Below are 24,141 nucleotides of genomic sequence, written 5' to 3'. Positions count from 1 at the left end.
AACTCAAATTCAAAGAGGTAAAGGAGGAAAACAAGACATGGATGTAATACTAAGCCACAAAACTCGAGTCCGGAATACAATAAAGGTTGGGTCAAAACCGGAATCGCTATAAAAACAAGTATGGATCTAAAATGAGAGGGAGTGTGGCGTAAGTTTTTAAATAATTTTTTTTTTACTTTTTAAATTCAAATAATTTTCATATACTTAGAAGGAAAATATTTTGGAAAATTTACCCATAAGTCCTAGTTTCTGAAAAGTTGAACCATTTAGTCCTAAAAGTTTTCTTATGCTCCATTTAGTCCCATTTGCACATCAATCTAATGTTCGAAACATTAATCTGATGTTCGAAACATTAATCTGATGTTCGAAATTTAATGTTCGAAACATTAATCTGATGTTTGAAACATTGTAATGGGACCTTTCAGTCTATAAGAAAACTTTTAGGACTAAACAATGTATAAGTTATTAATTTGAGATTTATTGGTGCATCCCCCAAATATTTTTTAATTTTCTAAAAAAATCACTAAATTCAAAAAAATATAAATTTAATATTTTACGACATGAAATGTATATTGTCTTGAGTGCAAATATTTTATAACATATTTTTGTACACCGTGAAAATATACATTTTTTACGGCACATGTCATAAAAAAATCGGATTGAATTTTTTTAAAATTATTTTAAAGAAGTTTTCATGACATTCATTAGCATGTCGTGTAAAGTTTTCATATTTTACAACGTGAAATGTATGGCGTCTTAAGTGTAAATATTTGACGACATATTTTTATAAGTCATGAAAACATGTATTTTTTACGGCATACTTTTGTATGTTATAAATAGATGAATTAACGACTTACATTGTATATATGTTGTTATTGACAAAACGTTAACGGCTTGAACAAAAAAAATGTCGTAGAATTGACTAACTACGACATGCATTTAATGCATGCCGTAAACATAATACCGTTAATAGTTAGTTTTGTTGTAGTGTAAGAAAAAAAGTAAAATGATTATAGATTTAATGTGATATTATGTCTTATTAATTATTTTAATTTATTTTGTTTTTTTGTAAATTTTTATCAAAAAAATATAATTTTTGACTTCCCAAACACCCCTAAGTCTGAGATTGATGACCAAATAGGCTTGGTGTGGGGAGATGGTTGAGACTAATTTAGCCCATTAAAACATAAAATAAATTAAAAAGTTAATAAGATAAAATGTTACATTTAATTCATAATTATTTCAGTTTTTCTCTTACAAAATTAGAAAAAACTAAAAATTTATTCCAAAAGAAACTTTTTTAAACAAACTAAAATAGCCACAATAATAATAATAATAATAATAATAAACTAAAAAGTCACGTTAAAAAAGTTTTTTCCAAACGAAGTTATAGTAGTCTAGCGGCAAATTCACATTGTGACTCACCTTGTTATTATTGTTATTGATTGGTTAAAGTTGTAAGACTCAATATATATTTTTTTTTTGTTAGAATTGTAGGAGACAACCTGACACTTGTCAAGTGATAAGTAGTGTGGAGTAATGCTTTACGACCACCAAATAATCACTCCATATCACATGGCCATATCACCATTCAATGAGCATTATTAATTTGCGGTAGAAATAACAATTTTTTTTTTTGGGATTAGTGAGAGATAAGGATTGGCTACTTATGTATTTGTGGCTTTTTAATTGTGACAAGTGATTGATGATTAGAAAATAAATGAGGGAGAGAGTTTACTTAGATATTTTAATAGAGCACCACATCATTCGATCTAGGAAACGAGTCTAATTTTTTAGCCTGAAGAGCAATGCTTATATATATATATATATATATATATAAAAGTGTAATGTCTATGTTATGCACGACTAATACATTTATATTATTAGTGTTTTTTAATATTGTCATAAAATAAAATAAAAAATTATTGTGTAGAACATGAGGACAAAAGAAATTTAAAATAGTGTGAAATATTGACTAATAATAAATTGTTGACAAATTAAAGTATTAAATTATTTCAAAATTAAATATGGATCAATCTAGATAATAATGTAATAATGGTTCATTATGATTTATTTCATTATGACTTGAAAATGTTATAATGTGCATCGAGCATATAATAGTTTTAAGTGCCAAATTTATCGATTGCCAAAAATAAAAAAAATAGTTGCGCGAAGTTTTTTTTTAAAAAAACACAAAATTATTCTCAATTATCAAGAACCAAGTAAATATATTTTAGTGATAAAATTTTAAAAATCTCATTAAAAAATATATTTTTAGGGATAAAATAATTTAGTTCTTATAATATTTAAACAAACAAAAAAAATAGTAATTCATTACTAAATGTATAACAACAATAACATTTTTTGCAATAAAATATTTGGTCCTTGAAAATTATTTTTGTCCATAAATAAACTCTTGTCATAGTGACATGTGAAAAAAGAATTTTTGTCTAAAATTATTTAGTCCCTACAAGTAATTTTTCCCTTAAACTTTTGTTTGTGTGCATTGCAAAATAATTCTATAATATAATGGATTCTTTTAAAATTTCCATTAAAAAATAATATTAATCTTAAATCTATTTCAAAAAATAATTGTTTTCATTCTCTTCTAATAATAATATAAATTACAGATTGTAATCAAAATTATTAGCCATGCTAGATTTAATATTTGTGTTTTGCTTGAAAAGAAAATTAATCGGAATGGAACTATAGAAAAGTAATGTTGATTTTCCAAGCAAAATATTAATAAAATATTACCATTTAGCCAATGTGCTATTGTTTTTTTTTTTTTTTTTTTTTGTGTTCATCATCAAAGAAAAAGGAACTTTATTGATGAATTATAAGATAATTACATACATCAACAAAAAAGAAGGTAAGGATGAGTGCAAAAAGCATCCTAACGAACCAAATCAATCTCAACTAGGTTGGCATCATAGCCAATGTGCTATTGTTGTAACTTGTAACTTCTGCCACATTAGTATCCTGTTCAATTTGGTTAGACTACAGATGCATTACATTTGTTTCCGAAATATCTTGATGTGTGATGAAATGTTGATTACCAAAATCTAAATAAAAAATTAATAAAATTATTACTAAAAACTTTAATAAAATTATTTTTAATTATTTACATATTATCAAAATATATTTTTGGGAAGATCATAAATTGGTGTTATGCACGGTTAAGGTTCTAGAAAAAATTTGTTAATATTTGTTTTAATGGAAAACCAAAATATTTTTACTAATATTTACATTAAATTCATAGCAATCAAAATATTTTTATTAATATTTATACTTAATGCATAGCACGGGTTTAAGAAAATTTTGTTTTAAAATAAAATGTATTTTTAATAATAAAGTTATTAGCCGTGCATAGAACTGTTTAGGTTTAAAGTTTGTGTTTTGCTTGAAAACAAACTGCATGGGAATGTCTAAATAAAAATATTAATAAAAACATTTTGGTTTTCCATTGAAGCAAAATATTAATAAAAATATTACCATGTAGCGAATGTTTTATTGTTGTAACTTGCGCCAGATCAGTAACTTGTTCCATTCCATCCATGAATACAGATTTGATTCATTCTTAAAATTTTCAAAATAATAATTCAGTTAAAACAAATATAATGAAGACATAATTGTGAGAAAAATGTAAAGAAAAATCAATCATAAAAAATAATGATATACCAATAATGTACTAATAAGTTATAAATCTTAAAAATCTGACAGCATAAAAGAAAATGATATAAATCTAACATAATAAAAGAGTTCTAAATCTAACATCATAAAAAAAAGAAGTTGCATAGCCTCTCAAGATCAAAGAATAGTAGAAGACTGAAACATGGGTAGTGAATTACCTATCAAAGATTAAAGAAGAGTTTAACACTCTGTTTGGATGAAGGAGTTCGATGAGAAAAGAAAAAAATTTCTGAGAATTGAAAATCCTTCACTTGTTTGGATGGTTAAGTAATTTGAAAAATTGTGAGAGATGGTGAGATGGATTCTTACCAAACTTGTGTTTTGTTTCTCATCAAAAGTTGTGATATTTGCTGAGAAAAGAATTAGGTTTAATGAAACTTGTTTAAAATACCAAAACTACCCTTACGAAAAAACACAATTTATTAATACGAAAGGTTATTTTGGTAAAATGAATTAAAACACTTTCTTTTCCTTTTACTTATTTACTCTATTCAAATAAGATAGGTGAGAAATCACATTCAATTCTCTTTTATTTATCCAAATGGTGAGAAATATAACATTTCTTTTCTTTTCTCACTTAGGTGAGAAATTACAATATTTTTTTTTTCTTACCTCCTCTCACGATCGAAACAAAGTGTAAAGGAAAAAGAATAATAAAAGACTACATTATAGAATTACCATGACAAAAATCGTCAGTATTGATTTACTTCCCATAGAATTATTATTATAAGAATAGAAGACCGAGGAAAAACGTATGGGCATTGAAGGTAATGGAAAATCTTTTGAATTAAGTTTTTGTCATTTATATAATTATTGATTCTGTTGTGGTAGTGATTATAATTCCATAACTATTGTTATATTATTAGAAATCATTAAAACAATGTAAATATTATTTTAATTTAGAAAAATTACTCATAAATCTCATTTTGGTAAATGTTGCTCTAGTTAGTCCTGAGTGTTTTTTCGTAAACCATTTAATCTTTTTTATTTTTGATATAATACATATTTTTGATATATTATATATGGAGTTTACATTTTTATCCATATTGTGATTTCATTTTGATTTTGTCATGGTGTGCATATATTCTCGCCCTCTCTCTCTCTCATTTCTTTAACATCATCTAAGGCCTTCTCTCTCTCTCTCTCTCTCTCTCTCTCTCTCTCTTGTTGGCTCTCTTAACACTACACCATAACCCCCAAATCCCCCATCACATGCAATGGATTGTCCTCAAACCCAATCACACTCTTGAAAACCCTAGACTAATTCAGGCCATTTTCCCTACTATGTCATCCAAGAATTCTTAGATTTTCAACCGCAAAGGAATTGAAGTCTCGATTCCCAACATCATCAGCGTAATTAACATTAACATCATCAACATCAGCAACACCATCAACATCAACCACATCAGCGACATCATCAACATCATCAACATCAGCAATCAACATCAACTACATCAGAACCCTTACGATTTTACCAGCCACTGACCCAACAATATTGCAAATCAGAACATAAAAACCACAAAACATACCTCCATTTCTCATTGTCATGCTTCGACTTCTTCGAATTTAACATGACCACTCTATGGTTCTAACGTTGAGTGATGCCTTGGTTGCAATCTAGGGTCACGATTTCGCTATCCGATGTGAATGTCAACGATATCGGCAGATTAGCGACGCTAACATGCCAATGTCACGGCCGACGGTGGATCACAATTCAAGAACCCTCAATGTCCACGCTGAAATGCCTTCGCAACTGTGCTAAAAGGGGGTTTTAAGCTTTTTTAGGGTTTTTGGTGGGTGATATGCGATGTTATTTATGGGATGAATATCACATAATCAACATCGCCCCTTTCTACGCCTCAATTAAGATTGACGATAATCCAATCCCTAACATTTGTATGAAAATCCAAAAGTTTCTATCCTACATCGTTCATTTTATTTGGGATAGAGGGAAAAACGGAAAAATGCAATAGTATGTTTTGGATATTTTGGTAACTCCAACATCATGAAAAAACCACAAATACGCCTTCCCAAATACAACCCATTTCCAAACTACACAGGGTCCAACGTAATTAACATTCACATAAGACTTTTCAAGCTATAAAAAAAAAATTAGGACTAAATGGTGTAACATATCATAATTTGAGATTTACTGGTGTTTTACCCTTTAACTTAACTAAATAAGATTTTATCTAATTGTAAAATGATACATGGATTCTAAAAATTATAAAATTCAGAAAAATTGAGAGAAATTCATTGTAACTAACATTGATTGTCTAAAAATTATAAACATGCCACAATATATTTGATTATATTATACTAACATTCAACTTGTGCTATACATGGCTAAATGTATATGATAATGATATATATAAATATTTTATAAATTTTTAGATTATAAGCTTATATTTATTTTTGAATTTTGAGATATATGATAAAGATATTTATTAACGTTGCATGAATTTTTTTGAGCATAAAATTTAGAGCCCTATCTATTTTAATCCAACGACTAGCCTAGGTGCAACTTGGGTTGGCCCAACTTAAGTAATTTAAATTCGAAAAATTTTGAAACCTTAAAGTAATTTAAGATCATAAAATTTTAAACCTTAAAGACCCAACAACATATTTGCTTATATTATACTTGTGTAATGCCTATCCAATACACAATTAATACATATTAGCATTTTTTTTTTAAAAAATTAGTAAAACATCTCTATCCAAATTTTAATAGTAAGAAAGATCCAATATTTTTTTTTTCTTATTAGTTAAAGTCCCTCAATAATATTTAGAGACATTTTCAATTTGTCACAAAGAAATTTCAAATTTCTCTGTGCAAACTAAAATTTCTCTGTAAAAATATTGAGAGATCCCAACAACTATGAAGATTTTTTGGTTTTTGGGCTCAAATTTACATTAAAAAAAAAAAAAAATTGGTTTTCAAGCTCAAAGATTTTTTTTGGTTTTTGGACTAAAATTTACAAAAAAAAAAAATATATATATATATATATATATTAACTGAAATAATCAATAAGATAAAATGTCTTATCAAAACTATAATTCTTTTACTTTTTCTCTCACAAACATCACATTCAATTATAAAAAAATACTACTCTTTCCAAATGCAAATATTATATCTTATTAAAATAATTAAAAACTAAAATAACTTATTAAACATAGCCAACTTATTTGTCCCATTTTATTTCACTTTTTATATATAATTTTAAATAATCTAAATATCATTATTTAAGAAAAATAAAAATAAATATATTTTAAGTCACCGTAGCTTCCACTAAAGTTGAAAATTTAGTCGACAAATGATTTCTACAACTTTCACAAATGACCGGTTGGACACCCACACGCTCCGCGGGTGGGGATGGTGACATAGTGTATCAAGAATAAATTAGTAGCCGTTACTCCATTTTTTTAAATTTTCCAGATAAATAAAAGCCATCCACATCACTAAGAGCTATGCTCATGGATTATGTACAGACAAAAATGCAAATATGATTAATTGTTAATAAAATACAAGAAAAATATGTTAGTGTAATGGGGTCAAGGATTTGCTTACTAAGAACTATACATTCACTTATTGCATTAATGTGAAAGTGGATATTGGAGGAGCAAAATCATCGTCAAGAAATTTAAATTATCACCAACTTACATCTACAAGAAAAAGAAGAAAAAAAAAAAGTTTCACACAGTTGCTTTTTCTTAATCCCTTGAAGAGTCAAAGCCTGTAGTATTCATAGCACAAATAATAAATAATAATGGAGAAGTTTGAAATTATTATCTTTAATTTCTCATCTGCACATGGACGCAATGCATGCTATCATACTTTTTATTAGCATGCTAATACTTAGGAGTTGTTTGGAGTGTCCTAAATAAGTACACTTTTTGACTTTTTATAAAATATGAGTTGAGTATAGATTGGTTTGAAATGATGTGATAAAGAGATGATGTGACTTAAATAAGATAATGTGACTTAAATAGGATAGTGACTTTTTGACTTTTTGAATTTTTTTAAGGATGCCAAACATGGCCTTAATATGTCAGAATCCAAACCAGTACCTTATCTTCCATGACATTTCCTAAAACAAAAGTCAAAGGACGAAACCAAAGTAGTTAATGACATTTAATAGAACTCAAGCCCCTGCTCCTCCCTTATTATTCTTTGTCGATACTTCATCAAGAATCTGCAACATCAAGAGATAAACAAAAGAATACTGTACAAAATATCGCAGACCTACCCTACATGACTGAAAGAAGCCCAAATCTAAACAAGCTTACCACCAGGCTCTAGGTCAACTTAGAAGATGCTCAAAAAATCAGCGTCAACTCAAGGAAACACACAAACAATAATTGTTTGGTACTTTCAATATATTTACTTCCATTTGTTTGTTAAACTCCAACAAAATACATCAATCCATGCAGCCCAATTGTCTAACCCAAAATACTTCAAATATACTTTCAACATATTTTTTTTCTTTTTGACAAGTGTCTAACGCAAATGACTTTCTAGCAAATCAATTGTTAGTATTAACATAAAAATTATGCTAAATTCTTAAATCACTACTTCATTGTGCTAAGATCACTTCTTAATCAGTTAGCTCGTTCAAAGGAAACTGAACATAAACCCAAAGTACATACGGTGCAAGAAAATTTAACATGAAAATATAAAGAAATTGGAAAAATGTCATTATTTAAAATTGCTAAAAGTACTTAAGAGGCATAATCTGTAAGGAAATATGAATGCCTGAGAAGTGAGAGGACAAACTAACTGTCATAACAATTTCTGAAAATTTTAGAAGTACAATCTCCATGGCACAAACTAATATGCATATGCATAATCAAAACAACAATAAAAACCACATAATACTGTCAAAAGCAAACAGACTGCTTCAACCCATAAACCAATAGAATGATCGCTATTTGGGTAAATTCCACTAATTGAACTGTCAGCCAATGAACCAACAAGTTAAGACATTCTAATGTGTATTTGATTCAAATACTCGGACTTGAATGGGGTTCTCCTTTTCCTCATTCCTAATTGGTTACAACAATAAACTGCCCCATCATCCTGCCTCACTTATTTCTCATGATCGATCATAGCCAGCAATCGAAATCTGAAGCTTTCTTGTTTCAGATATCTAGCAAGAAAAGCTGACAAAACAACCTCATGTGTTAGTTTTGTTCTTTTGATAAGAGACGATAACATTACGACAGCCAAAAGGGGGGTAACTCATCGACACACATTGTTCATATGATGGCATCTCCGCATATGTTGGGTAGTAATTAATGTCAATAACAACATACCTATCCCAATTCTAGCACCACAAACGACATCAAAGTTGAAAGATGTAGCTTCAATTGGCCACTACAATGTCTTCCAAATTCATTATTTTGAAATAATTGTCATCACTCTTTTATACAGTTAGCCAAATGTTAAACCAGAAAAAGAGAGAATAATAATAAATGGACCTCCAAACTACCCAATTTGTCCTCCACTTACTCTGGCAACAACATCCTCTACACAGGTCACATATTCTTTAACTATACATTTTAAGATCACCCATGGCTGAACAACTAAGCAGTACCGTCACCACCAATAGCTTCCCAATCACCAGAGATGAAAAAAAAAAAAACCCTCTGATCTTCTTCTTACTTCTCCAATCTACCTAATTTCTCCTAATTTTTTTAAAAGGCTTCAATGAATATATTAAAAAAGCTGCAGTTATAAAAAATGAGTAAATTTTTTTCAAAATGTACTTTATATAGAAACTATATGTGGAATTAAAAAAAAAAGGAAAAAGAAAAAGAAAAAGGAATAACTTCAAAACTAAGCCCGAGCCTCCAACAGGTCTAACAGTGTCCAAGCTTCCTCTTTGAATCAGTGACCAAATGTATTGACCCTGTGCCTGGGAATCACATACTTAAATGAACACAAATTCTTCAAGAAAACATTAATAATAATACCATCATCTTTGTGTCCACACGCATGCCTTGCTATGCTTGGCTTATGGAAATTTGACAATAAATTTTTTACATTGGCTAAGAATAAGTTACATCACAATGTACAATATTAGTATCATAATTCTCTTCTTAATTTACTCTATATTCCCCCTTAAAGTTCGTAATTTATCCATAATAACCAACTCTCTTATCTTTTTATAAAGTTGGAGCTCAATACATTTCAAATCCATCTGTCCAAACACAATCTTAATCTTCTATTGCAATTGTATGTTGTGTTTTGGGGTTATTCTTCTTCTTCACTCTCTGTTTAGTTTTAAGTCAAATGTTGATTCTGTTAAAGATCTGAATTTCACGTATCCAGTAGATCTTTGTTCATTTGGTCACATTAATATCCTTTAATGGCTAAATGGGATTTGTAATCTCAGTTGCTCTGCCACACTGCTACTGCTCCCCCATTGTGCTTCTAGTTTCCAGTATAAATTTTAGATTTCTATTTCTTCTCAATTTGTAATTAGTTATAATGAAATTTTGTTCCGTGAATCTTACTCTGTTTGGATGGAGTGATATGGTAAAAAATGAAGAGGAAGTGATGTTTGGTTTATGAATTAGGTGAGGAATGCTGAGAATTGTTTCATTTAATTTTGGTGAGGATGAACTGAGTAGTTATACAATTTTTATGGGTAAATTACATTGATTTTATTAGATGAAAGGGGATGTGACTTTTGCTATTACCTGTTTGGTTTTTTGCATCAAAGAAAAGAAAAGAAGAAGAACAAAGGGGCAGCCCAATGGCCAATTCACAATCCTCTTTCTTGGATGAAATCAGAAGAATTTTGTTCACCTCATCACAAGAGTCCCTAACACCACTTTGCACAGATCCCACCATGATCACGATTCATGATTATCTATCCATCCATCCATCCCAGAAGAGGGTCCACATTAGAAGTATGAAAAAATTCCTAGAGAAGCCAAATCACTCCAACCTCAACCATCTCAAATTTTATTGTACTTTTTAATTACACAAAATTACATGAAGATATCAATCCCAACGTTTAAGAAAAACAAATTATTTAATTATAAGATTACTGTGTGTTTAATGAATATTTACTTTTGGAGGTTGCTCCTACGCCCAGTTTATGGCTGTTTAGTATGAACAACTATAAATTTAAAAATCATAAAAAGAGCATAATTATCATCAAAAGCTAAGAAGCAAAAGGAAAGAACTAAAGAGCATTTATCAAACTCACAAGTGTATGAAATTCAAATGAAAAAGATAAAAGAGATTGCCATCTGGGATAAAGTGTAATCATCCCCGAAAAGAAACCTGAAATTATGGGCAAAAATGCAAAAGCTAAAGCTCACGAAACCTTTAACAAAAACTCTCTCGTTTGCTTGAATTAGATATGTATGTTATTATACTTGGAATTTTAGCTTTCATCACTATGAAGTCAGTAAGTTTGATTGTTTAGAAGCACATTATTTTATTTTAATTTGTGTTTTTAGTGCAATCGAGGCCAAAGGCCAAGTAGACAAACAAAAGAAAAAAAACAGAGCTGTCTATGTACACCAAGAGTTTTCCCCAACATTTGGTGAATCATACGTTGTTATTATTTTTTATTTGGGAAAATAATTTCACATTATGATTGTCAATTTCGGTGTGTTTATTCGTTTAAGCATATGGTCAAGTACATGGTAGATAAAAAGTTTCACATTCTAATTGTCAATTTATGTGTGTGTTTCATTGTGGCATATGGTCTAGAACATGGTGGGGGTGGGCACTCCATTAAACAGTTGTGAGGAACAAGAACAGAGCTCGAAATAAACAAGTTAGAAATAATTGCACAATAGACAAGAGGAAGAGAATGAAAAACAACAACAGTTACAAGCATTAGCATAGACCAAAGAAACAGCAACAAATACACTACCAACAACAACAATAGTGACAATGGAAGAATGAATATATGTTTCACATTTAAAAACAGCTGAAAAATGGAAATGGAAGAAGAGCATACCTTTTCTGTATCTTTGATAAAACTGATAGTGATTTTGCAGCAATGAAATTGAACAATTTACACCTCTTAATAGCTTAGGACTTCAGGAACAAGCCTGGGTGAGAAGCCACCGCCTTGACAACAGCGGTACAAGTGGCACAAATTGATAAAGAGGTCAGCACAAAGGTCCAACACAACAACGATATGAAGCACCAATGTTGGAAATTTCTAGGAGGATGCACAGCTACTTCGATGAGGAAGGAGTAGAATTCTTCTGGTAGACAACCAAGCGGTCCCATTTGTCTATTGGAAAACGTTAGAAAGCAAGCAGGCAAGAGCGTTATACCGCGTTATACACTTTATATAGGTTATAGATTAACAAAGCACTATAGTGAAATGGGGCCTGCACAAAGGTCTGATTGATTGTTCTACCGCAAAGGCATTCACAAAAAAGAAGAAATTAAAAAGAGTTATAAGTGATAAGATAAAAATAAAAATAAAAAATAAAAAAAATTGTAAAAACATGAAAAAGTTTGTCACTTTAAATGTATGTTTGTTGGTTAATTTTTTTGAAAACTTACCTCGCATTGCAATTTTTGCTATAAAAAAAAAAAAAAAAAAACGTTTGACTATTCTGGTTAAAAAATTAGGCTCACTTTTAGATCGAATTATGTGACACTCTATTAAAATATTCAAGTCAACTCTCTCCCTAATTTATTCTCTAATCATCAACCACTTATCACAAATAAAAAGTCACAAATACATTAAGTAGTCAATCCTTGTCTCTCACTAATCCATAAAAATTTGTGATTTCTACCATAAATTAATAATGCTCATTGAATAGTAATATGACCACGTGATATGGAGTGATTATTTGGTGGTCGTAAAGATTACTCCACACCACTTATCACTTGATAAGTGTCAAATTGTCTCCTACAATTCTAATAAAAAAAAATGCTGAATCTCACAATTTTGACCAATCAATAACAATAATAACAGGGTGAGTCACAATGTGAATTTGCGCTAGACTACTATGACTTCATTTAGAATGAATTTTTTAGTTTGACTTTTTGGTTTTTTTTCTTTTTTTTCTTTTAGCTATTTTAGTTTGTTTTAAAAGGTTTCATTTGGAATAAATTTTTAGTTTTTTTGTAATTTTGTAAGAGAAAAACTAAAATAATTATGATTTGAATGTGATATTTTATTTTATTAACTTTTTAATTTATTTTGTATTTTAATAAGTTAAATTAGTTCCAACAATCTTTCCAAACATGTCTATTTGTTCATCAATCTTAGACTTAGCACTCGTCTGGTATAAGGTTAAGGAGCTAAAATAGATATAAAAAGATAAAATAAATTAAAAAATTAATAAGATAAAATGTCATATTTAAATTAAATTTTTTTTTTCTCTCATAAAAGTTAAAATATCCATCCTAGACGAGACTTTTTACCCTCAACTAAAATAACTCAAAAATCAAAAAGCGAACTCACATCCGGATGGAACTCTTAATCGTGGGAATTTAAATAAAAAGTGAAGGCTAGACAAATATCATTGGTTAAAAAATTATCATGAGTACGTGCTACGTCTGGTTGCTGTAGGTTAACAAAGAAAAATGCCCTAGGTCAAAGAACTGGTGCAACAAAGGAGATGAGAGAGAATTTGATAGAAACGGTCTTGACCCCAAGTTGAAGAAAACAGAAGAGAAAATACAGAAAGAGAAGAGGAGAGAAGAAAGACAAAAGAGACACACAGAGGAGAACAATATGTATAGAAGGATATGGAGAATTCTTCCACAAGTCATGTCAACCGAAAGAAGCATTCGTCAATTTGCTAAGGGATATTATCAGGTAAATGTGAGAAATGATTTGTTCTTCTTGGAGGATAAATATTTTTAAATATATATATATATATATATTAGTGTTTATTTTGTCAAATCAGATTCAAGCACTCATGAAACTTGAATATATGTCCTGCTCCAAGATCATAAACACCTACTAGAACATCTTCTTCTTGTTCCTCACCTAACCTTCACCTTTGAATACATATCAAAATTAAACAAACAACCATAAAAGCAGCAACGAAAATCAATTTCAAAGATTTTGAATTTTGGGTTATGGGTCAGAGATCTTTGAAGCAGAAAAGAAATAAAAAACATCAAAAAGAAAAACATGCAAATGAAAAACATCAAAAAAACATGTATTCGAAGATGTAAACATTCAAATATTCAATGGTGGGTACACTGGTGTTGCCTTTGTTGAATTCAATATTAATATATGTACATGAACCAATCCTTTGTTGGGAATAATTTGGCACTAGTTGATCATGTTGGACGCTCGGACTAGGTCATGCCACGTCTCCGCCGGGTGCGTTCCAGAGGAAGTTTAACATTACATTTGTGGATCGGATAGGGTTCAGGTAAAAATTGCTCTCCCCTACCCCTGACCCAAACCCAATGGGATTTTTCAAAAAATTTCCCACATCTAATCCTACCCTATTTAACTACTCCCAAACCCATCCCATTAGGGTCAAGAAAGTCAAAGACCCAATGGATCAAGGTATTTTACCATCCCTAATTACAGACATATCTTAGCAATTCCACCAATTGAGCACGGGCAAGACCCCCCTCCCCTCCCCAACAAATGACGCAGGCACCATTGTAGCATTGAACTTCCCCCGGTACACACCCGGAGGAGGTGGTGGCAGGACCCAGACTGAGCGTTAAACATGATCCACTACTACCAAATTATCCCTAACAAAGGATTGACCTGAACTCACCCCCTATTCATGTACATATATTAATATTGAATTCAACAAAGACAACACCACTGTACCTACCATTAAATATTTGAATGTCCACATCTTCGAATACATGTTTTTCTTGATGTTATTCATTTACTTTTTGCTTCAAAGATCTCTGACCCACAACCCAAAATCCAAAATCTCTGAAATTGATTTTTGTTGCTACTTTTATGATTGTTTGTATAATTTTGATGAGTATCTAAAGGTGAACGTTAGGTGAGGAACAAGAAGATGTTCTACTAACTGTCTATGATCATGGAGCATGACATGTATTCTTGCTTCATGAGGGTTTGAATATGATTTGATAAAATAAACATTATATATATATATATATATATATTTATCCTCCAAGAACAAATCATCTCTCACAGATTTAGTTATTTTACCTGAGAATATTGGTCACCCAGTTGATGAATGCTTCGTCCGGTTGACAGGAACTATGGAAAAATACTCCATATCCTCTGATACATATCGTTCTTCTCTGTGTGTCTCTTTTGTATTTCTTCTTTCCTCTTCTCTCTCTATTTCCTCTTCTTTTTTCTTCGACTTGGGAACAAGGTTCTCTATCAAATATTCTCTCTCCTCTGCTTCGTTGCACCAATTCTTAGACTCTTTTGTATTTCTTCTTTCCTCTTCTCTCTCTATTTCCTCTTCTTTTTTCTTCGACTTGGGAACAAGGTTCTCTATCAAATATTCTCTCTCCCCTGCTTCGTTGCACCAATTCTTAGACCCAATTCTTACACCTGGGTCATTTCTCTTTGTTAACCTACAACAACTAGGGATGGGCGCGGATCTGTTGTAGCCACGAAACTCCCAATCCGCCATCCGTCTGCCAAATTGGCGAATTGGAGAAAATCAATCCGCATCCATCCGCCAATTCGGCAGATGCGGATTGGCGGATTGATGGATGGATACGAATCAGTTTGGCGGTTGAAAATTGTACGAATTTTCAACATAATTCAATTGTACACTTCCTAAAAAAAATAACATTTTCAACATAATTCAATTGTGCACTTGCTAAAAAACACAACTAGGGCAATGCAATATTCATTCACAACAGCCTAGGCAATTCAAATTACTTGTTCCATGACTCTTAGACTCTGCCATATATTCTTTCTTACAATACTTGCACATAGCCCTATCTTTCCCATCAATACCCTTAATCTTTTCAAAATGATCCCAAGCCTTTGATGTTGTTCTCCCACTACTACTAGTTTTGGCCAGGGGTGGTCTAGGAGGGGGAGTATTAGGTTGCGTAAAGGGGTCAATAGAAGATGATTCGGGCTCAACATTAGGACTTACAAAAAATGTTGATTCGCTTGGAGGACCCATGACTAAAAGATCATCAAATATACAGCCAAAAACCAATAAGAAATCATTCAAAATATGTTTTGCAAATGCATAGAAACTGGAAGCATTCTCAATATCCTATAAATTGATTTCATAGTTAATGTATTTACCATTTTATTTTTCTTTCTTAATGCAGATTGACTATGACTTTGTACATGATCCAGTGAGTACAAAATAATGAATGAGAAAGAAAAAAAAAATGGAATGCTACAGGCAGGGATATTCCTGTACCTGAAGTGTTAGTAAAATATAACTTAGTAACAACTTTAAGCCTCCCAGCTTTGCAGTAGAAAGCAATTTATTGGAAAATTTATTGTAGCTCTTACAAAAGGTCAAATTGACCTTTCTAGCCAACATGATTAAGTTTTTAATGAATACTTGAAAAGACATTCTTTCACTTGACCACAAAACATGTTACCACAAAACAGGTTTTTTATGAACTCTGTAGATTACCTAATAGATTACCCAATTTGACCTTTCTAGCTAATATGATTAAGTTTTTTATGAATACTAGAAAAGGCATTCTTTCACTTGACCACAAAACATGTTACCAATTTCAGTAGTTTGCAACAAGCACAGGATCAGCTCAAACATAGTTCTGCAACCTAAGAAATAAGAGGAAAGAACAAAAGGATGCCCTTGAATACTAAAAACAATATAAAAATAAATGTTCCAACATTGCAATTGCAGAGTGTCAAAGACTACTAAAGGCAACAAATAAATTCCCAGAAAAGTCTAAAAACAGAGTGGTAAGCTTTCACCAAGGAAATTAAGGCTTAACTGTACATACACACATAATCCTTAAGCTTTCTAGGCCTAGTAAATTATCAATTCCAGAAGTATATAGATATTTCAACATCAATAAGCTAGAGCAAGTTTCAGCCAGCAATTTTTTCTTTTGAAATCAATACAATAAAGAAAACAACAAAGAAACAGAGTTCCTAAATAGAGAAGCATGAATAATTAGGTAATCTACAAAACTAACCTGGCAAGAAAGGTCAAATGGAGACAATATAACCTCTGCAGCTTTCCGAATCGGCTGTGTTGTAATCTAGAAAACCCAAATTTAAGAACCGTCATAAGAACAGTCAGAAGGGGAAAGGTGAAAAAATCAAAAACCCAGAAAATGGGGAGAAGAAGAGAAAAAGAGAAGAGGAGAAGAGAAGAAGAGGAAAGAAGAAGAAGAAGAAGAAGAAGAAGAAGAAGAGAGAGAGAGAGAGACCTCAGTGTTGATCGCCGTTTAGTGTAGATCAATCGGCGTTTAGTATAGATCGATCGCCGTTCGGTGTAGATCGTCGCACGATGGGTAGGGTAGAATTTGAGAGAGAAGAGAGAGACGGTGTCTGTGTGTTGTGTTTTGTTTTGCGTCTGTCCGCCGAAGAAATTAGGGCAAAATGCAGCATATCAGAAAGAAAAGGGGCTGCTGCTGAGGCGTAAAACAAAAATAAATAAATAAATAAAATAATGTGGCGTGGTCGGGTCGGGCCATCTGGGTAAAGTGGTGGATGATTCGCACCCAACCCGAACCCAAAAAAAATACAAATACCTGGCCTGCACCTGTCCGCCACTTACTACGTATCCGTTATTGGTCGAATAGGGTCGGGCGGTTCTAGCGGAACGATGGATCCGCTAACAACCAAGGTCGTCTCTATCAAATATTTTCTCTCATCTTCTCTGTTGCACCAATTCGTAGATCTGGGGCATTTCTCTTATTCTTTGTTAACCTACAACAACCAGCGATGTAGCACCTACTCATTATTATAGCTATGATAATTTTTTAATCAATTATATTTGTCCATGTATTTATTTTTTTATTTAAATTCCCACAATTAAGGTATGATTTAAAAAGTTCAAAAATATTAGAGATTTTAAAAATTCTATTAAAATTTTTATTAAATATCTTACATGAGTGTGGGACTTACATGGCATGGGTCCTACACCCATATAAAACATTTGATAGAAATTTTGGTAGAACTTTTGAGGTCTTTAGCACTACTGTAAAAAGTTATCTATTTTAATATGTTACTTTAATTTTTAACTATTTTAATAGATTAAAATATTTATATTTGGAAAGAGGAATGCATTTTTTTTATAATCGAATGTGATGTTTGTAAGAAAAAAGTTAAAATGATTTTAGATTTAATGTGATATTCTGTCTTATTAATTATTTTAATTTATTTTATCTTTTTGTAAATTTTAACCAAAAAAAGATAATTTTTGACTTCCCAAACACCCCTAAGTCTGAAATTGATGAGCAAATAGGCCCGGTGTGGGGAGATGGTTGAGACTAATTTAGCCCATTAAAGCATGAAATAAATTAAAAATTTAATAAGATAAAATGTCACATTTAAATTATAATTATTTCAGTTTTTCTCTCACAAAATTAGAAAAAACTAAAAATTTATTCCAAACGAAACTTTTTTAAACAAACTAAAATAGCCACAAACTAAAAAGTCAAGTTAAAAAAAGTTTATTCCAAACGAAGTTATAGTAGTCTAGCGGCAAATTCACATTGTGACTCACCTTGTTATTATTGTTATTGATTGGTTAAAGTTGTAAGACTCAATATATATTTTTTTTTTGTTAGAATTGTAGGAGACAACCTGACACTTGTCAAGTGATAAGTAGTGTGGAGTAATGCTTTACGACCACCAAATAATCACTCCATATCACATGGCCATATCACCATTCAATGAGCATTATTAATTTGCGGTAGAAATAACAATTTTTTTTTTTGGGATTAGTGAGAGATAAGGATTGGCTACTTATGTATTTGTGGCTTTTTAATTGTGACAAGTGATTGATGATTAGAAAATAAATGAGGGAGAGAGTTTACTTAGATATTTTAATAGAGTGTCACATTATTTGATCTAAGAAGTGAGTCTAATTTTTTAGTCTAAATAGCAACGCTTATATATATATATATATATATAATAGTGTAATGTCTATTTTATGCACGGCTAACACATTTATGTTATCAGCATTTTTTTATATTGTCATAAAATAAAATAAAAAATTATTGTGTAGCACATGAGGGCAAAAGAAATTTAAAATAGTGTGAAATATTGACTAATAATAAATTGTTGACAAATTAAAGTATTAAATTATTTCAAAATTAAATATGGATCAATGTGGATAATAATGTAATAATAGTTCATTATGATTTATTTCATTATGACTTGAAAATGTTATAATGTGCATCCAGCGTATAATAGTTTTAAGTGCCAAATTTATCAATTCCCAAAAGTAAAAAAAGTAGTTGTGAGAAGTTTTTTTTTTAAAAAAGCACTAAATTATTCTCAATTATCAAGAACCAAGTAAATATATTTTAGTGATAAATTTTTTAAAATGTCATTAAAAAATATATTTTTAGGGATAAAATAATTTAGTTCTTATAATATTTAAACAAACAAAAAACTAGTAATTCATTACTGACGTGGATAGGCTCATAAAGCCCATAACCCATTATGAACAACCGAAGCCGACCACTTAAGGCCCAATGCATAACCCAACGGATAAGGCTCATCACAGCTGAAAGTCAACATGACATGAAGGACCAATGATATTCAGACACGTGGTAGGTAAAGAGCAAGTAGCCACCTCAGCAGACAAAGATCTGCAAAATTATTGCCACTGCACATCACCATTAATGCAGCCCCTCACAGCATTTATTACGACAACACCTCTCCGTCGGGATAGCACGCCCTCACCCTAAACAAGGTAAGTTACAGCATAGACTTTTGGCCAAGATGACAGGTCGGATGGGACAATGAAATGATTACCAAAGGATATAAGCAGACGTTGAAGACAAGAAGAAAGTTAAGTTCTCTATTCTCTAATTCATGTCTCTACATTCCACTTCTCTCTCTAACTTGACCGTCGGAGGGTTCGCTGGGGGACTTCCCCGTTCCCCGTTGAACTCCTGTGCAGGTTCTCAGGTGGGCTTGACCATTCAGATATCGGTTGGAGAAGCGTGGACCAATCCGACCCATTCCCTCTGGAACCCGTTGTATCGTAACTATAACATCAATTACTAAATGTATAACAACAATAACATATTTTGCAATAAAATGTTTGGTCCTTAAAAATTATTTTTGTCCATAAATAAATTCTTGTTATAGTGTATATGAAAAATGAATTTTTGTCTAAAATTATTTAGTCCCTACAAGTAATTTTTCCCTTAAACTTTTGTCTGTGTGCATCGCAAAATAATCCTATAATTTAATAGATTATTTTAAAATTTCCATTAAAAAATAATATTAATCTTAAATCTATTTCAAAAAATAATTGTTTTCATTATCTTCTAATAATAATATAAATTATAGATTGTAATCAAAATTATTAGCCATGCTAGATTTAATATTTGTGTTTTGCTTGAAAAGAAAATGAATCGGAATGGAAGTATAGAAAAGTAATGTTGATTTTCCAAGCAAAATATTACCGTTTAGCCAATGTGCTATTGTTTTTTTTTTTTTTTTTTTAACTTGTAACTTCTGCCACATTAGTATCCTGTTCAATTTGGTTAGAATACAGATGTATTACATTTGTTTCGGAAATATCTTGATGTGTGATGAAATGTTGATTACCAAAATCTAAATAAAAAATTAATAAAATTATTACTAAAAACTTTAATAAAATTATTTTTAATTATTTACATATTATCAAAATATATTTTTGGGAACATGATAAATTGGTGTTAAACATGGTTATGGTTCTAGAAATTTTTTGTTAATATTTGTTTTAATGGGAAACCAAAATATTTTTATTAATATTTACATTAAATTCATAGCAATCAAAATATTTTTATTAATATTTATACTTAATGCATAGCACGGGTTTAAGAAGATTTTGCTTTAAAATAAAATGTATTTTTAATAATAAAGTTATTAGCCGTGCATAGAACTGTTAAGGTTTAAAGTTTGTGCTTTGCTTGAAAAGAAAATGCATGGGAATTTCTAAATAAAAATATTAATAAAAACATTTTGGTTTTCCATTGAAGCAAAATATTAATAAAAATATTACCATGTAGCGAATGTTTTATTGTTGTAACTTGCGCCACATCAGTAACTTGTTCCATTCCATCTCTGAATACAGATTTGATTCATTCTTAAAAATTTCAAAATAATAATTCAGTTAAAACAAATATAATGAGGACATAATTGTGAGAAAAATGTAAAGAAAAATCAATCATAAAAAATAATTATATACCAATAATGTACTAATAAGTTATTGTGTGGGTGATTTTTCGACCACACTGCCCGCTTATTAACCAGCTGGAGAACACTGGCAGAATAGATGGCACCTGATTGACCTGCAACAGAAATATAAGAATCCCGCGGTGGTTTCGACCACCCGGGGGCACTCCGACGATCAAGTCAGTATATCTCTCAAAGATAAATCAAGTACTAAACTCACAAGCTTGAGTATCAAAAGCATACCTTAGACCCATGGGGGTGCCTATCTTTTATAGCCAATACAATCCTAGTCCCAAAAGGAGCCTGGCCCTAATGGACTTAGGATTACTGCTAATCTGGGACTCCCAGTGGGATTAGGATAAACTCTAAGAATCTTATCTTTATCCAAACTGAAGTCTTCTCTTAATCTAGGACTCTTGTCCATATCCAAGTTGAGTTCCCTCTTCATTTTAGGACTCTTGTCCCTTATCCGCTTATCTCGGATTCTGATATCTTCGGAGGCAACCTCGGTCTAGCCGAGATGACCTCGGCACAACGACTAAGACACGTGGCACCTCGGCTGACACGTCGACGTCACCTTGCCACATGTTGGTACTCAGAAAATATATCCCTACAGTTATAAATCTTAAAAGTCTGACATCATAAAAAAAAATGACATAAATCTAACACAATAAAAGAGTTCTAAATCTAACATCATAAAAAAAAGAAGTTGCATAGCCTCTCAAGATCAAAGAATAGTAGAAGACTGAAACATGGGTAGTGATTTACCTATCAAAGATTAAAGAAGAGTTTAACACTCTGTTTGGATGAAGGAGTTTGATGAGAAAAGAAAAAAAATTGTGAGAATTGAAAATCCTTCACTTGTTTGGATGGTTAAGTAATTTGAGAAATTGTGAGAGATGGTGAGATGGATTCTCACCAAACTTGTGTTTTGTTTCTCATCAAAAGTTGTGATATTTGCTGAGAAAAGAATTAGGTTTAATGAACCTTGTTTAAAATACCAAAACTACCCTTACAAAAAAACATAATTTATTAATATGAAAGGTTATTTTGGTAAAATGAATTAAAACGCTTTCTTTTCCTTTTACTTATTTACTCTATTCAAATAAGATAGGTGAGAAATCACATTCACTTCTCTTTTATTTATCCAAATGCTGAGAAATATAACATTTCTTTTCTTTTCTCACTTGGGTGAGAAATCACAATAATTTTTTTTCTTACCTCCTCTTATGATCCAAACAGAGTGTAAAGGAAAAAGAATAATAAAAGACTACATTATAGAATTACCATGACAAAAACCGTCAGTATTGATATACTTCCCATAGAATTATTATTATAAGAATAGAAGACACAGGAAAAACGTATGGGCATTGATAGTAATGGAAAATCTTTTGAATTAAGTTTTTGTCACTTATATAATTATTGATTCTATTGTGGGAGTGATTGTAATTCCATAACTATTGTTATATTATTAGAAATCATTAAAACAATTTAAATATTATTTTAATTTAGAAAAATTACTCATAAATCTCATTTTGATAAATGTTACTCTAGTTAGTCGTGAGAATTTTTTCTTAAACCATTTAGTCCTTTTTATTTTTGATATAATATATATTTTTGATATATTAGTGAATGGATCGGACTGGTCCAAGCTCCTCAAGCCCACGTCCAAATGATCAAGCCCACCGGATAACCTGTAAACAAGTTCAACGGGGAACTGGGTAGTCCCCCAGTGAACCCTCCGACGAGCAAGTTAGGAAAAGAAGTACAGTGCAGAAGGGAGATTAGAGATAGAAAAACTTAACTTTCTTCTTGTCTTCAACGTTTGCTTATATCCTTTGGTAATCATTTTGCTGTCCCTTCCGACCTACCCTCCTCGCCGAAAGTCTATGCTGTAGCTTACCTTGTTCAGGGTAAGGTGGTGCTGTTCCGACGGAGAGGTGTTGTCATAATAAATGCTGTGATGGGCTGCATTAATGGTGATGTGCAATGGTAATAACTTTGCAGATCTTTGTCTACTGATGTGGCTTGTCCTTTGCCTGCCATGTGTCTGAATGTTATTGGCTCTTTGTGCCATGTTGGATTCCAACTGTTCTGGACTCCACCAGCTGGGTTATGTACTGGGCTCCAAGTGATGGGCTTGGGTTGTTTATAGTGGGTTATGGCCTTTATGGGGCCTTTATGGGCTTAGCCACGTCAGTAGTCCCCCATTCCCAAGTGCAACTTTAGTCCAACGAAGGGAATTCTAATGAAGGGAATGAGGATGTCAAGGAATGGCAGGATGAGGGTTGACGGGCAGAGGTGACCGAGGGGGTGGATTGATCGTGAGGTGGACCGACCGCGAAGGGTGGCCGAGTGGGAGGAGCGACCACGAGGAGGGCCGGCCACGAAGGATGGCTGAGTGGAAAGAGTGACCATGAGGAGGGCCGACCGCGAGGAGGGTCGACCGCGACAGGTAAGGTGGCGGGGCGCGGGGCTCAAGAGGCGGCGTGTCACATGGTGATTTGAAGTGGAAAAAACAGGGTAAGGGGAGGAGACAGTGGATCGTGATCGTACACGTGGCAACATCTCGCCGGGGGGGGAGATTAGGCGTTAGATCAGAAATGAAACGATAGGTCATTATGGGTGTTGAAAAGACAGTTTTGGCGGATGATTTGAAAAGTTTTCAAACTGGCGAAAATTAATTGGGATCCTTGGAATACGGGCAAACCATGGGCTTTTGGCATTATTCGATTCACCTACTTGTTTACGAAAAATCAAAATATTCCAAGTGTGAATTCCTTTGTTGCTCACGATACACCTCTGCAACACTTTTTCAATTTCCTTGCACCTGCATCCGAAGCGATTCGCAGACATACCATAAAAATGGCCCAAGAAGGAGCTGCGAATGTCAGGGTGGATCCACTTGGTGATGATGATGCAGTGGAGTTAGCACATAAATTAAACTCATTTACATCATCAATCTTGGTTTTCCAAATCACTAAAGTCTTCAATTTCATATCAAACTCAAAATCTCCGTCAATAAATTACATCTCCAAATCGGACACCTCATACGTAAATTTAATTTAGAATAATCGGAATTGCTAATCCTCATAATTAAATTAACTTAATTAGTTCCAATTCGGACCCAATTAATCAAATC

General features: G+C 31.7%; 1 protein-coding gene and 1 long non-coding RNA gene across 2 annotated transcripts in view; both read right to left on the bottom strand.

Annotated features, from left to right (window-relative positions):
• LOC114288898 (uncharacterized) overlaps window positions 1-24,141 on the bottom strand; it is a 162,767-nt gene that overhangs the window by 73,781 nt on the left and 64,845 nt on the right. The gene's annotated exons all lie outside the window — the stretch shown is intronic.
• On the bottom strand, window positions 8,368-17,488 carry LOC114315735 (uncharacterized). The gene is made up of 4 exons (XR_014346646.1): window positions 17,027-17,488; window positions 16,790-16,855; window positions 11,676-11,957; window positions 8,368-9,608 (listed from the first exon to the last, which is right to left on the bottom strand). It is a non-coding gene; the product is annotated as an uncharacterized LOC114315735 (long non-coding RNA).

Source organism: Camellia sinensis, chromosome 12 (assembly GCF_055761805.1).
Source record: "Camellia sinensis isolate YWXY chromosome 12, ASM5576180v1, whole genome shotgun sequence".
NCBI lineage: Eukaryota > Viridiplantae > Streptophyta > Magnoliopsida > Ericales > Theaceae > Camellia > Camellia sinensis.
The sequence above is the reverse complement of the archived record's forward strand: the minus strand, read 5'-3'. Positions and strand labels throughout refer to the sequence as shown.